The sequence below is a fragment of the Dendropsophus ebraccatus genome, chromosome 2 (genome assembly GCF_027789765.1).
Source record: "Dendropsophus ebraccatus isolate aDenEbr1 chromosome 2, aDenEbr1.pat, whole genome shotgun sequence".
NCBI lineage: Eukaryota > Metazoa > Chordata > Amphibia > Anura > Hylidae > Dendropsophus > Dendropsophus ebraccatus.
This window is the reverse complement of record NC_091455.1, coordinates 39,234,154-39,249,753: the sequence shown is the minus strand read 5'-3', so window position 1 is coordinate 39,249,753 and position 15,600 is coordinate 39,234,154.

Genomic DNA, 15,600 nt, shown 5'->3' with positions numbered 1-15,600 from the left:
GATCTGCGAATAAAATATTCGCAAATCTCCACTTTCCGCAGAGTATGCCAGGGGGGCGGAAAGGGGGCGTGTAGTGGGCGGAACAGAGGGCGCGGACTCAGAGTCCGCGCGATTTACCATCCGTTCCGCCCAAATGTACGCCGAAAACCTACTCCAGTCCTCAGCTGGCGCAGGTTTTCGTCGGTGCGCACCGGCGCACACGGGATTTATGTAGAGGCAGTCCGGCGTAAAAAACCCTGGACTTAATAAGTGCCCCCCAAACAGTACAAATGTGATATTTTAGTTTTGTTAGACTGTGTATGTCCACATTTATAAGCAATCAATGCAGACATCTAGGAATTTCCAAAAGATTTTTCTTACTTTTTCTTGCACATGTAGAGAGGGTATACTTATTGCAATCAGAGACACAGATATACAAGATAAATGATGTCTCCACAGTGTCTATAACAGACAGGAAAGAAGAAAAGATAAATGACTACTGGGGTCGACAGGTAAACTAAATATATATAAAACTTTTATTGCTGAAAAAAAAAACTCTCTTACTGTCCAATTATCCGATATAATTCGTACATACAATGACCTTTACAGTAGTCATTTTCCTTTTCTTCTTTCCTACATGTAGATAGGAGACAAGGACAGCTTAGCTGCCATTTATATTTACTGTGGGATATTTTACATCATTTAGATTCTTAAAGAATAAAATTGTTGCTGTATTTGAAAACATTTTTCTTTCTGCTGATAACAGACATTTGTATCAGGGATTAATAAATCAGTCTGCAGAGGAGTATTTGGCCTTGGTCGGTATCAGCGTGTCTGAGGAGGCCCCAGAATCTCCTCCAGTGCACCCAGCTGCACCAAGGACTGATACCGAGGTCTATGAGGTCTATGCGTCTGCTCTCCCATTGGCTGCAATGAAATTCCAGATAAAGTTGTTTGTTACAGATGTCCAGTCTCGTTCTCTATTAAAAAAAAAAAAAAAAAATCCTTGTTTTTCTTCTGGTTAGAAGAGTATCATCCTACATGCATCCTACATGATTAAAGGAGTACTCCAGCGAGAATCTTTTTCTTTCAAATCAACTGGTTCCAAAAAGTTATATAGATTTGTCATTTACTTCTAGTTAAAAATCTCAAGTCTTCCCATACTTATCAGCTGCTGGATGTCCTGCAGGAAATGTGGTTTTCTTTTCAGTCTGACACAGTGCTCTCTGCTGACATCTCTGGCCGAGACAGGAACTGTCCAGAGTTGTAGCAAATCCCCATAGAAAACCTCTCCTGCTCTGGACAGTTCCTGAAAAGGACAGAGGTGGCAGCAGCGAGCGCTATGTCAGACTGGACACTCTTCCTGCAGGACATACAGCAGCTGATAAGTATGGGAGGACTTGAGATTTTTAAACAGAAGTCAATTACAAACCTATATAACATTATGACACCAGTTGATGGAGAAAACTGAAAAAAAAAAACAGATGCAAAAATGGGTGCATTTGTGTAAATCAGTTTTTTCCATTAACTTCAATTATATAAAAATAATTTTTTTTTTTTTTTACAAAAATGCGGTTAGCCACGTTTTTGTGTACATTAAAAGTAACCATTTAAAAACGGATCCATTAAATGGACTGCAAAAATGTAACGTGAACCCAGCCTAAATTATATTCATAAGGAAAAACGGATTCACCATTATTTTTATGCACAATATTAATATAAGTAAGGCCGGGGTCTTTTTTGTTGTCTGTTTAACGGATCCATTAAAAGGGAAAAAAATGGGTGGAAAAAAAAGGGATGCATTTGTTTTGATCCATTTTTCTGTTGACTTCCATATACATATACATACCTTCCTCCTCTGCGCCCTGGGCGCATTAGGGGGTAATCAGCAGGTTAGATTTGTCTTACCTGCTCATAGTTTCCCTTTAAAAACTTCCCCTGCTCTAATGTAGAGACTGTCCTCTCTCCCCTAAAGATTGGGCAGATTCACCTGCAGTGTCCCAGAGCATGCAGACTACTGCTCCTATTGTGGCCATTTCTCTTGCTGTGTCGGTGCCTGTTCTGGTGGGTGTGTGCGCTGCGGCTGCTGCTGGTTTTCCCCTGGTGTTCTCTGGTGGTGTGCATTCTCATGTGTATTCTCATGTATTCCTGTGTATTATTGCATTGTACAGTGGTATGCAAGGCTGTTGATCACGTGACCTGTAACCATGGTTCCTCCAATGGCCGACTAGCTCTGGCCAGGAGCAACCATGTGACCTCCCACTTCCTCCTAACAAGTTAGTCTTCCCCCTGCTTCCAAGCAAGGAGGATGTGTGTCGTCCCTCTCCTGCCTCAGAGGAGTTGGGCTTCTTCTCTGCAGCTCCCACTTCACCACTAGAAGTGTGGATCAGGTGCTCTGCTATATTCAAGTCTTCGGCTGTATCTGCCTGCTCAAGTGTCCGGAGTCTTCTCTCTCATCTGGGTGTCATTCCGTTATCTCTCCTCATCGCTACAAGGATTCACAGCAAGTATTATTCTCAAGCTAATCCACCCAGCAACGCTATTTCTCTCATACTCCTACTCCCATCATCCGGCACGTATTCTCACAGCCTATGCAGCACCACTCCTGCTTTATTTGTCAAAGCCTGCTATATACCCGGTTGCATCCGGAGAGACTGTTGCTACTAGTTACCTCATCTATAATAAAACCGCTGTTACTGAACCCTGGCATTGGTGTCCACTAACTGGTGCCCTGACTAAGTGCAGCGAAGAATCGCATGCCCATCATCACCCGCAGATTCCACAGACCGGCCCTACAGCTGTGCCGCTCTCAGGCCTATACCGTGACAAGTATAACCCCTGCAGCTGCCCCGGTCATTGCCCGCTCATAACACCAGCACTGCGGAAGTGGCCCCCAGGGGCCAGGGCATCGCATTTTTGGCGTCACGAACAGGATTCAGACTGTGTTGTGCCAACTGTCAGTGCCCCCAGAACTGTACTGAAACCCCCTAGAGACTTTGCTGATTGCTATGGGGTTGATTGAAGTTTTTCGGGCCCTGAACTGTACACAAGATGGCCGCCGTCTTCTTCAATTTCTGGCTGTGCCATACCCCGGTGAGGAGGGGGTTAACAGCCATGCTGCCAAAGCGCGGGAATCGCCCGGCGCCATAGACTTTCCATTGACTGCTCCTGATTGGCTGCCTGGGCCAGATGACGTCACTGTTGCTGGGCAGATTCTGGAACCTGATCCTCCAGCCTGGCGCTCCTCCCCTTCCTGCTACAAGTTCCGGCCAGAGCGTGACAAGATGGCGGCCCCCGAGAAACGTTTGCCTGCAGCCGCAGCACCAGTGATGCCGGAGCTGCTGGAGAGCAATCCTGCCTGCCTGCTAGCACCGCTCCCATCCTACAGCGACACCAGCTGGGCCGCTGCCCCGTCGGACGACGGAAGTCTTCGCCGGGCCTTCATCCCGGCCTCTGCTGATCAGAATGAGGGGCCCATACCTGAGACCAGCATTTCTCCGGGACCCGGTCACTCCAGCACCGATGACCTCGCTTCTTGTACCGGAGGGTCCTTATCACCGGACAGCGAACAGATTGTAAGTGGACCGACTCTGTTGTCCTCAGTCCCTGGCCCTAAAGGGGAGAACTCTGCTAAGGCCTTCATATCCCCGGGTCTGTGGCAACCTCCAGGGCGTGATTCGCCACCCGTGCCGCAATGGATGCTCGGGCCGGGGCCTAAGATTATGCAGCTGATCGAGGACATTCAGCAGGCCCTCGCTGCCCTGTCGCCTGCCACTACAGCTGCCACTGCTATACCTAGCGCTACTTCTGCAGCTTCCACTACAGCGGGCCCGTCTACTACCGCAGTCCCCTCTACTGCCCCCACTGCTGTGGCTAAGGCTGCCTCTTCTACCACGACCGTCACCTATCATGTGGCCCCCATCATCTCTCCTATCACCATGGTGACGCCCAGCATTGTAGTCACTACGGCATCCAGTGATGCTTCTGCTCCAGGCCCTTCACGCCATCGCTATCCGTGGAAGAAGAAAAAGAAGAAGCCTACTCAGGATCCTCCGCTGAGACGGTCTGAGCGCTCTACCAGAGGAATTCCTCCACTCCGCTACAGAGACCAGAGCCCTTAAACTGTTTTTGTTGTCTAACTGTTTTGTTCCAGTTCCTGCAACGTTCAAGGTTCGTGCCTGGTCCTCCTGACCAAGTTCCCTGTACTAACCAGCCATGAGCTGATGGACACTTACAATAACAAAAGGTTCTCTAGTGCCTGTCCCAGAGCCTTTTACATGGACGATGTTCCAATTGCCTAAAAGAGACTCTACCTAACAGAGACACTTATCCAGTTCTTCCTAATGCACTTTTCTGTGATTGTGTGTTCCACACAGGGTATTATTGCACTTATTTCATCATTGCACTTATTGTACTATTGCATTCCAGTGTTATCAAAGTCTTTGTATTTCCTCCTCTGAGTAAGCACAAGGTTACATAGATTGCCTCAGAGTAGAGTGCCTCTTTTGTAAAACAGTATATTTTCCAGTGTCTAACACAGATAGCTCCTCCTCTGAGTAAGAGAAGTCAGTTTACATATACCTCAGAGAAAGCTTAGTTTATGTAGGAGTGTATTTTCTCATCCAGTCTCAGTATTGTGTATTATTATCATATCTATAGCTGGAAAGATTTAGTTGAGCCAGTTTGTATGCAGATTTTTCTCAGATTTTCATTCAGATTTCTCTTAGGTTTCATTCAGATTCATGTGAGCCAGTTCTCCTCAAGACCTCACAGTATTTGTTGTCTTTTGTGTTTCCCTTCCTTTTTGTTTCCAGTATTTGTTCGCCTCTGTCTTGTCCCAACACAGTAGTTATCACACATAGTCATACCTAACCTTCACACTGGTCCATACATATCGCACCTTGGATATCTTTTCGTGTGTTTGGCCTGTGGAGTGCTTGTGTGTGTGATTGAGTGGTATGAAAGGGAGCTCCCCATGTATGTTTGCTTTTATTATTTTGTTCTTTCTCTTCCAGGACACTACTCAGACACGCCAAGGTAGTACACAGGTCTTCACGTTCTCCTCCAGTAGGGTAACACATTTAACAGAAAACCTACTGTCTAACTGGCTGGAATATGGAGGGTCACCCGCCAGCAGTTAAGTTGTCCTGGCTTACACGTCAGATGGTTCACACACTAGCTATCTGGTCGCCAGAGTACGTTAGGCACCCCTAGGTGAAGTCCTGCCACTAGGGTTTCTCATCCTCTCTCTCTTCTCACCTGTGCCTTGGGCGTGGGAAACACACACCTCATCACACTCACTCTCATCATTCATTCCTGTTGTTTGATTGTCCAGTTTATTCATGTTTGCTGCCTTCTAGATTCGCCGAGGTCGGCTCAAATTTGCTAGGGAGGTATGCAGTGTCCCAGAGCATGCAGACTACTGCTCCTATTGTGGCCATTTCTCTTGCTGTGTCGGTGCCTGTTCTGGTGGGTGCTTGCGCTGCGGCTGCTGCTGGTTTTCCCCTGGTGTTCTCTGGTGGTGTGCATTCTCATGTGTATTCTCATGTATTCCTGTGTATTATTGCATTGTACAGTGGTATGCAAGGCTGTTGATTACGTGACCGTGCCAGTGCCCTGTAACCATGGTTCCTCCAATGGCCGACTAGCTCTGGCCAGGAGCAACCATGTGACCTCCCACTTCCTCCTAACAAGTGAGTCTTCCCCCTGCTTCCAAGCAAGGAGGATGTGTGTCGTCCCTCTCCTGCCTCAGAGGAGTTGGGCTTCTTCTCTGCAGCTCCCACTTCACCACTAGAAGTGTGGATCAGATGCTCTGCTATATTCAAGTCTTCGGCTGTATCTGCCTGCTCAAGTGACCGGATTCTTCTCTCTCATCTGGGTGTCATTCCGTTATCTCTCCTCATCGCTGCAAGGATTCACAGCAAGTATTATTTTCAAGCTAATCCACCCAGCAACGCTATTTCTCTCATACTCCTACTCCCATCATCCGGCACGTATTCTCACAGCCTATGCAGCACCACTCCTGCTTTATTTGTCAAAGCCTGCTATACACCCGGTTGCATCCGGACAGAACTGTTGCTACTAGTTACGTCATCTATAATAAAACCGCTGTTACTGAACCCTGGCATTGGTGTCCACTAACTGGTGCCCTGACTAGGTGCAGCGAAGAATCGCATGCCCATCATCACCCGCAGATTCCTCAGACCGGCCCTACAGCTGTGCCGCCCTCAGGCCTATACCGTGACAAGTATAACCCCTGCAGCTGCCCCGGTCATTGCCCGCTCATAACACCAGCACTGCGGAAGTGGCCCCCAGGGGCCAGGGCATCGCACACCCATGAATCGCTCTGCTCGATCATACAGAAAACTATGTTGCTGTTAATTTAAAGCAGCACAGTGCCCTCCGTCTCATCCCTACACTGATCTCCATAACAGGGGCTTAAAACTGCTTTAACCCTTGCTGACAGGGGTTACAGGATATTTCCTCATTTGCAAATTATAAAATAAAAAATATATTTTATCCCCATATTTCCTTAAAGTAGACACTAGCCACCCCACTCTTTGGCACCAAATACCCAGTAATTTTTCAAGGTTCCTAAATGAGTTGAACATTGACTTACAGGGATACTACCTCCAGTAGGTGGCACCAGACAGCAGGCTTAGTCACTCCTTTAAGGGGTTGTCCAGCTAAACAACATTTCCTGCAGGACATACAGGAGCTAATAAGTATGGGAAGACTTTAGATTTTATAATTCAAGTAAATTACAAATCTATATAGCTTTCTGGCACCAGTTGATTAGAAAAAAAAAAAGATTTCGGCTGGACAACCCCTTTAAGAGGATGCATTACTCTTTAGCTCATAGTCATTCATAAAACCTGACCACAAAAAAAAAAAAAAAAGAATAAAAGACCATAGGGAAGATTTATCAAACATGGTGTAAAGTGAAACTGGCTCAGTTGCCCCTAGCAACCTATCAGATTCCACCTTTCATTCCTCACAGACGCATTGAAAAATGAAAGGTGAAATCTGATTGGTTGCTAGGGGCAACTGAGCCTGTTTCACGTTACACCATGTTTGATAAATCTCCCCTCATGTCCAACAAAAGAGTACAACTTCTTTAAATGCTTTTTGATCTTAGCTAGAGTTATTTGATCTGCATGCGGACAATCACACTGAAACAGAACTAATGGTGGTTTTTTTTTTTGTTTTTTTTTAAGTGGGGATTATAGGTTATGAGATATGTAAAAGATCATATAGGTGATTGATAGGTGTTATGTTTTGAAAATTGTTACACCTGTATGAGGTAAAAAAAAAACTAATGGTGGTAATAAGTGACAATTCTGCTCTCTCATTGTTAGATTTAGGAGCTAGGAGAGGGATGGAGTTACACCCCATCTCAAAGTAAAAAAAAAAAAAAAAGTAAAAGAAAGGATCCTTTGAGGACGGCTCACACAGAGAAAAGAGCAGATATAAGACCATCTGCAGGGGAATATTATAGAAGATATAGCTTATACTGCGCATTAAGCAAAACTGAGCTCATTTTTATATAGATATAAAGCCCTTAGGGGGCTCCACAATAAGCAATGGGCATGAATAAAAAATATATACTTTTTAAACGTCTCCGTAGCTTATGACTTGCTAAATCCTTTTCAGGCTTAAAGGGGTTGTCCAGCGCTACAAAAACATGGCCACTTTCCCCCCTACTGTTGTCTCCAGTTCAGGTGCGGTTTGCAATTAAGCTCCATTTACTTTAATGGAACTGAGTTTCAAAACCCCACCCAAACTGGAGACAACAGTAGGGGGAAAGTGGCCATGTTTTTGTAGCGCTGGATAACCCCTTTAACCCCTTAAGGACAGAGCCTGAAATGGCCTTAAGGATAGAGACAAATTTTATGAATATGACCTGTGTCACTTTATTCATTAATAACTTCGGGATGCTTTTACCTATCCGGCTGATTCTGAGATTGTTTTCTCGTGACATATTGTACTTTACATTTCTGGTAAAATGGAGTCGATACTCATAACGAATCTTTATGAAAAACACCAAAATAACGTGAAAAATTTTGAAAAAATGCATTTTTCCAACTTTGAAACCTTTCTGCTTACACAGAAAATGGTTATGCCACATAAATTATATATTAAATAGCATTAGCAACATGTCTACTTTATGTTGGCGGCATTTATTTAACTATATTTTATTTTTTTTAGACAATAGGAAGCTTAAAACATTAGCAGCAATTTTCCAAATTTTCTGTAAAATTTCAAAATCAGATATTTTTAGGGACCTGTTCAGGTTCAAAGTGTATTTGAGGGGCCTGTATGTTAGAAAGCCTCACAAAGCACCCCATTTCAGAAACTGCACCCCCCAAAAGCTCATCCAGAAAGTTTTTTAACCCTTTAGGGGAGTCACAGAAATAAAAGCGAAGTGTGTAAGAAATTTGAAAATTTTTATTTTCTGTGCAGAGATTTTATTGTAATCCAATATCTTTCATAATGATAAACCTATTACCAGAGAAATGCACCCCAATATTTATTGCTCCGTTTCTGCAGTTTATAGAAATACCCCATATGTGGCCCTATTGCGCTATTTGACGCAACCACAAGCCTCAGATACAAAGGAGCGCCTAGTGAATTTCAACGCCTCCGTTATATTTGGTCATTTTTGACCGTACCACTTCAGGTTGGCAGAGGCTCTGGGGTGCCAAAACCTAAAAAACACCCCTAAAGTGACACCATTTAGAAAACTGCACCCCTCAAGGAATGTAACAAGGGGTGCGGTGAGCATCTGGACCCCACAGGTGCTTCGCAGATTTTCACAACAATGTGGTGTAAAATAAGAAAAATTCTATTTTTTACACTAAAATGTTGTTCTAGCCTTCATTTTTCATTTTTACAAGGGGATAAAAGAAAAAAAAAACACCAAACATGTAGCGCAGTTTCTCCCGAGTACAGAAATACCCCACATGTGTACATAAAGTGCCAAGCGGGCGCAGGACGGGCCTCCAAAGGGAAGGAGCGCCAATTGGCTTTTGCCAGCTGGATTTTACTGGAATGGATTTCAAGGGTCATGTCGCATTTACAGAGCCCTCGTGCTGCCAAAACACTGGAAACCCCCCACAAGTGACCCCATTCTGGAAACTACACCCCTCAAGGAATCTAACAAGGAGTTCAGTGAGCATATGGACCCCACTGGTGACGGGCACAAATGTGGTAAAATGTGACGTGAAAGTGAAAATTTTCATTTTTTTACTTTCACGGCACAAATGTGGCCGTCATCAAGGGGTCCATATCCTCACTGCACCCCTTGTTAGATTCCTTCAGGGGTGTAGTTTCCACAATGGGGTCACTTGTGGGGGGGTTCCACTGTTTTGGCAGCACAAGGGCTCTGTAAATGCGACATGGCGTTCATCATCCATTCTGGCCACATCCAGCCTGCAAAATCCAAATGGCGCTCTTTCCATTCGGAGGCTTGCCCTGCGCCCACATGGCGCTTTATGTCCACATGTGGGGTATTTACGGACTCAGGGGGAATTGCTCCACACATTTTGTGTGTTTTTTTCTCTTTTAACCCCTTGTGAAAATGAAAAATTTAAGGCTAAACCAACATTATAGTGTAAAAAATGTAATATTTCATTTTCACGCCATATTGTTCCACATTTGTGCCCGTCACCAGTGGGGTCCATATGCTCACTACACCCCTTGTTACATTCCCTGAGGGGTGTAGTTTCCATAATGGGGTCACTTGTGGGGGGGTTCAACTGTCTTGGCAACACAGGGTCCTTTTAAATGCAACATGGCCCCTCAAAATCCATTCCAGCCAAATGCAGCCTCAAAAAGCCAAATGGCGCTCCTTCCCTTTGGAGGCTTACCCTGATTTAGTGTAAAAATTAAACATTTTTTACACTAAATGTTGGTCTAGCCTTGATTTTTTTCTTTTCCACAAGGGGTTAAAATAGAAAGTGAACACAAAACTTGTAGGGTAATTTCCCCTGAGTACGAAAATACCCCACATGTGGATATAATGTGCCATATGCCCAGAGGGCAAGCCACCAAAGGGACAGAGCGCCATTTAGAGGCTGGAATGGAGGATGGAGGCCATGTCGCAATTAAAAAGCTCCTGTGCTGCCAGGACAGTAGAAACCCCCCACAAGTGACCCCATTATGGAAACTACACCCCATAAGGAATCCAACAAGGGGGTACAGTGAGCATATGGACCCCACTGGTGACGGGCACATAAGTGGAACATGTGCCATGAAAATAAAAAATACATTTTTTTCATTTTCACGGCCTAAATGTGGCCGTCACCAGGGGGCCATATCCCCACTGCCCCCCTCGTTAGATTCCTTATGGGGTGTAGTTTCAAGAATGGGGTCACTTGTGGGGGGTTTCTACTGTCCTGGCCGCACAGAGGCTTTGTAATTGCATCATGGTATCCTCTAATGGGAATGGCGGCCATACCTATTTAGCTGGAGAAAAGGGACAATTATTAATTTATTTGGAGGTATTAGGCCAATTATTGGTTTATAAGGTTGAAAATGACAGGTGTCCATCAAACTCAACCTGTGTTGATCCAGAGGAAGGCAAAAAACCCTTGTGAGGCAGACGACAGTAGCCTCATCACAGGGGAAAAATTCCTTCCTGACTCCATAATGGCGATCAGAATAATCCCTGGATCAACGTGACCCCTGAAATAGGAATAAGGGAAAGAATTTAGATAATGTAGAACTCCAATGACGTGTGGTACGCCTTGAAGCGATCCAGTATGCAGAGGCCGGGGGGATCAGGACAGGTGTCACACTGGAAAATGGTGTCTTTCCTGATCCCCGTTACGCCACACTCTGCACTTCTTCTGGGGTCTCCTGTTTTCCAGTGTGGGGGACGTCACCTGGAAAATGTTGTCCTGGTGCGATACGGGGTCCTTCATATCCAGAAGCGCTGGGTCCGCTCCATGGCTGCTAAATATTAGGGCTCTATTACTGCTTCTGATATTTTCGGATCGTGCCGCAAGCTACAGTAGTCCGGGCAGCGAGGGACCGGAAGAGGGGGCGCTGGTATAAAAGGTGGTAACCGTACAGGTGGTAACCTTTATCCAGCAGTGAAAAGATCAGTTCCTGAATGATCTCCCCACTAACTCGGAGGATGGGGGGGGGGCATCTGGGGGCTGGATTTGGGTGTCCCTTCCGTCATACACTCTAAGGGTACGTGCACACTGCGGAATGGCAAAGGATAACCCTTTGTGCATTCCGCAGCTGGCACCCGCCGGCGAACTGATGGAGGCGCACGTCTCCGCTCGTGTCACACTCCATTCTATGCACGGGCAGATTCTGGCCTCTGTCCAAAGAATGAACGTGTTCATTCTTTGGACGGACGACGGAATCTGCCCGTGCATAGAATGGAGTCTTTAACACGGGTGGAGACGCGCGCCTCCATCAGTCCACCGGCGGGTGCCAGCTGCGGAATGCACAAAGGGTTATCCTTCGCCATTCCGCAGTGTGCACGTACCCTGGATCTGTAAGTGTACCCTGAGGTACGCTCAAAGAGTTTGTAGAATTTCATGCCATACCGTGATCTCTTATTGGGACGGTACTGGCGGAAAAGACGTGTCTGGGGGGCAGCGTACGCTACGCTACCCCCCAGACACGTCACTGGATGATGAGGATGATGAGGATGAATGGAGGAAAGAAGGATCCCCCCATTCATCCTCACTGGCTGTTTCGGTGTCGGAGGCAATAATAGCGTATGCGTCCGACGCCGAAAACACCCTGGGGGCCATCTTTATACGGGGATTGGTATATGGGGTATGTAAATGTGTAGTAGTGTAGTGTAAAACTTTATTCCATGTAGTGTGGTGTAGTGTAGTGTTTTCTACGTGTTTTTTTGACAGTAAGAAAAAATATCCCTACGCCAAAAAAGGAGCTGCTGATAAATGCCGCACTTATGTGCGGCACTTATCAGCAGACAGTGGCGGTAGGATATAGGGGGGAAAAAAGCCCCTACACCAAAAAGGAGCAGTTGCTGATCAGCGGCGCACTCATGTGCGATGCTGATCAGCACTCAGCGGCGTTAGGGTGCAAAAAAAGAAAAAAAAAATGGGAAAAAAAAAAAAAAACTTTTTAACCCAAAGCAACTGATCAGGGAATGATATTCACTGATCAGCCACTAGGGGGCAGTAGAGTGACGCTGCCGGAGATTGCTGAGACCCGCTGAAGCCGAGGACCCGAGCGTTTCCAAAGATTTCCGACGCTGGACGACCGAACCCGGAAGTGAAGCGAAGAAGACGCGAGGACAGCGCGGACCACAGATCTTCGCTCCGGACGCCCAGATCAGGTGAGTATGGTACACCTGCAGCACACACACCTGTTCTGCACCCCTCAGCTACCTAGCTGAGGGGTGCAGAACCCGACAAAACTGTTTTTTTACAGTTTGATCGCCATGATGGGCCGGCCGGTACTGGCCGACCTATCATGGCGATTGTGGGGGTGGCATCGGCGCCATCTTTCCCCAGTACACTAATGGCGTTTGGTGCTATCTCGGACAGCACCTATCGCCATTACTTTCCGGGTCACCGATGACCCGGAAAGCTGTTTTTAGCTGCTATATGCTGATCTGTATTGATCAGCATATAGCAGCGATCGTCGGCACGGGAGGGGTTAATCACCCCCCGTGCCAACGAGCAGAGATGGCCTGCTATACATTATAGCAGGCCATCTTCCCCGACCGCTGTGTGTGAACACACAGCAATCGGGGAAACATCGGGCGTAAGTATACGCCCGTTTGCGTTAAAGCCCACCCTGCGGGGGCATATACTTACGCCCGATGTCGTTAAGGGGTTAAAGGGGCATTCCCATTTACTTAATATAGTCATAGTTGTAGAGTTTGTCATATTGAATATCTTTGCAAAAACATCCATTTAGTAAACTTTCCTCCTCCTGATATGCTGCTCTTTCCTTCCCATTGATGACAGCTTGTTGTCTAGGTTACAGACCACCACTCTGCTCCAAAAGCAGTGGTCTGACTGGTGTATATATAGATTACACAGTATATATACACTGTACATCTATACATCTACATTTAGCTATATACACACCAGGCAGACCACTGCTTTTAGAGCAGAATGGTGGTTGGAAACCTAGACAGCAAGCTGTCGACAATGGGAAGTATTGTCATGGTGGCTGGGAGTGGTTATACCCACCCCCAGACACACTGGCACTGGGATTTGTAAAGGGTAGCACAATGTGTGGGTGCGGGTGCAGGTGTGGTGGAGAAAAATGAGCACATAGTCCAGCAGTTAAACAGATGACTTTACTTGAGACCTTCGGTGCAATACAGGTTAATATCTTTAGCTAGTACAGGTGTTGGTAGTGCTTGACGTAGTAGATGTTACACTACCTTGTCGGCGGCGGCACAGAGATCCTGGTGGAGTGGTCCATTTTGAAAGTGTCGCTCTGTTTGCGCACTCGTCGCTGGTTTCTTCATGTGCACTGGCACTGGAGGTGGGCAGACACCCCAGTGTAACAATATTTCCTCCCCTCAGTGACATGGCTAGGCTAGATTATAATGAAAAATGGATCACGCCACCAGGATCTCTGCACTGCCGACCAGGTAGTGAAAAAAAAAATTCACTTAGGAAATGGTACATCTGCTTTAAATATTAAGGTCAGTTTCTGAAGACATTTTCCCTTTAAAGGGGTTAACCAAAATTAGAAAAAGCGCAGCTACTTTCTTGCAAAAACAGTGCCACCCCTATGCTTAGGTTATGTATAGTATTACAATTCAGCTCTTTAATGGAGCTGAGCTGCAATTACCACACCCAAACTGAGGACAAGAGTGGCGCTGTTTTTAGAGGAAAGCTGCCATGTTTTTCTAAGCCTGGATAAACCCTCTACATTTATCTCTATGCAGGGGAGATAGAACTCCATAGAAAAAAATGCTCTCCAGCTGCTATGAAGACATATGAAGAATTTCATCAGCACAGAATTTACCACAATGCTTCAATTTTATCTGTCGTTATAACTTTCAAAATCTAAATCAACAGTACATGCGTTTGCAATTTACATTCATTTTTTTTTTTTTTTTTAGTTATCATGGAAAAAATTGGCCCTTTCTGTTCTCTGACTCTTTTTTTCCTCAGTCAGAAAACAGGAAGTCCCGCGTATCCCAGGCCATCTGAGCGCTCACAGAGAAGGCAGTCATGTGACTGATGGACACATTGAGACGTGACTCTCTGTACTGGCCGCAATTCCTGTGTTTAGTCTCTTTTATTCAACCAGCACAAGTCAGAAAATCTGCCTTCAGGAGACTGGACCTGGATTTCTGGTAAGTTCAGCTTTGTTTTACAGCATGATAACAACAAAATAATGAATGTATATGGCAAACTTGCTTTATATCACATCTATTCTTGATGTAGATTTTGAAAGTTATAACTTGGCATTGGTGGACGTTTGTTTTTAGGGTTAGGCTGGGTTCACACTACGTTTTGCAATCCATTTTTTTTTTCATCCGTTTTTGCAAAAAACAGATGAAAGATGGATGCATTTGTGTGCATCCGTTTTAATCCGTTTTTCCATTGACTTCAATTATAAAAAAAAAAAAAAAAGGATCAAGAAGGATGAGGTTGACTAAGTTTTTGTTAAAAAAAAAAAATGCTCCGTTATGATCCTTTTTTTTTTATAATGGAAGTCAAAAAAAAAGGATGCACACAAATTCATCTGTTTTTTTCATCCATTTTTGATAAAAACAGATGGGAAAAAAAAACATAGTGTGAACCCAGCCTTACTATTATCACAATTGTATGGTGAGCCCCTGGATGATGTTGTAGCGGTGGGACGGACAGTCACTTGCTAGATGGAAGTGTGACACCACTACTGTGGTGGATGACCGAGATATAGCTCTGCTTTTAGGTAGGAAGGTCTGTTGTACCCTTCTCCTCTGTGGTCGGTTCCCTGTCGGGTTGCTGCAGGGTCCCCTGGGATTATGTCACAGGTGGTCAGCGTGGTGTAGTAACCCTCCAAAATAGTAGTAGGACCCGCCACCCACAGAAAGGGGAGATGTCCTAAGGTTGCAAGTCCTGTGCAGGTGATATCACTTGAGTCTGTGATTATTCGCTAACGTTGACAGGGTTTACTACTTGTAAATGTACAGTAGGTAATACAACGAATCGAGATACACGTGATACAGTTCCAATAAATACACAAACGTAGAACCACCATATCTGTGAGAGAAGTGCTGAGAAGGATATAGTATAGTTGTGGTAGAGGTAACGTAGTAGAGAGGAGAGTGCCATGAGAGTCTCAACCCAATTAGTAATGTGCTCTGCCGGGAGGTTGAAGTGTGGAGAAGAATACTTGTAGAAGAAGAAGAAGAGACAACCTGTGCCTGTGTTTTGACATTTTCCTATAGTTTTCACACCACCTGATGCTCACCAACTTAGGCGGAACCGTACCAATGGGTGACACAGGCCCCAGACCCTGTTACCTTGGATGAGCGGAATGGTTAGGATTTCCTAATAAAAGGATAGCAACACCCGTAGTGGGACACCACAGTTGATGACCATGTTATATTAGGCATCTCACTAGACTCCCCTTCAGCAGAGATGGAAAAGAATTTAAGTTAACAACACG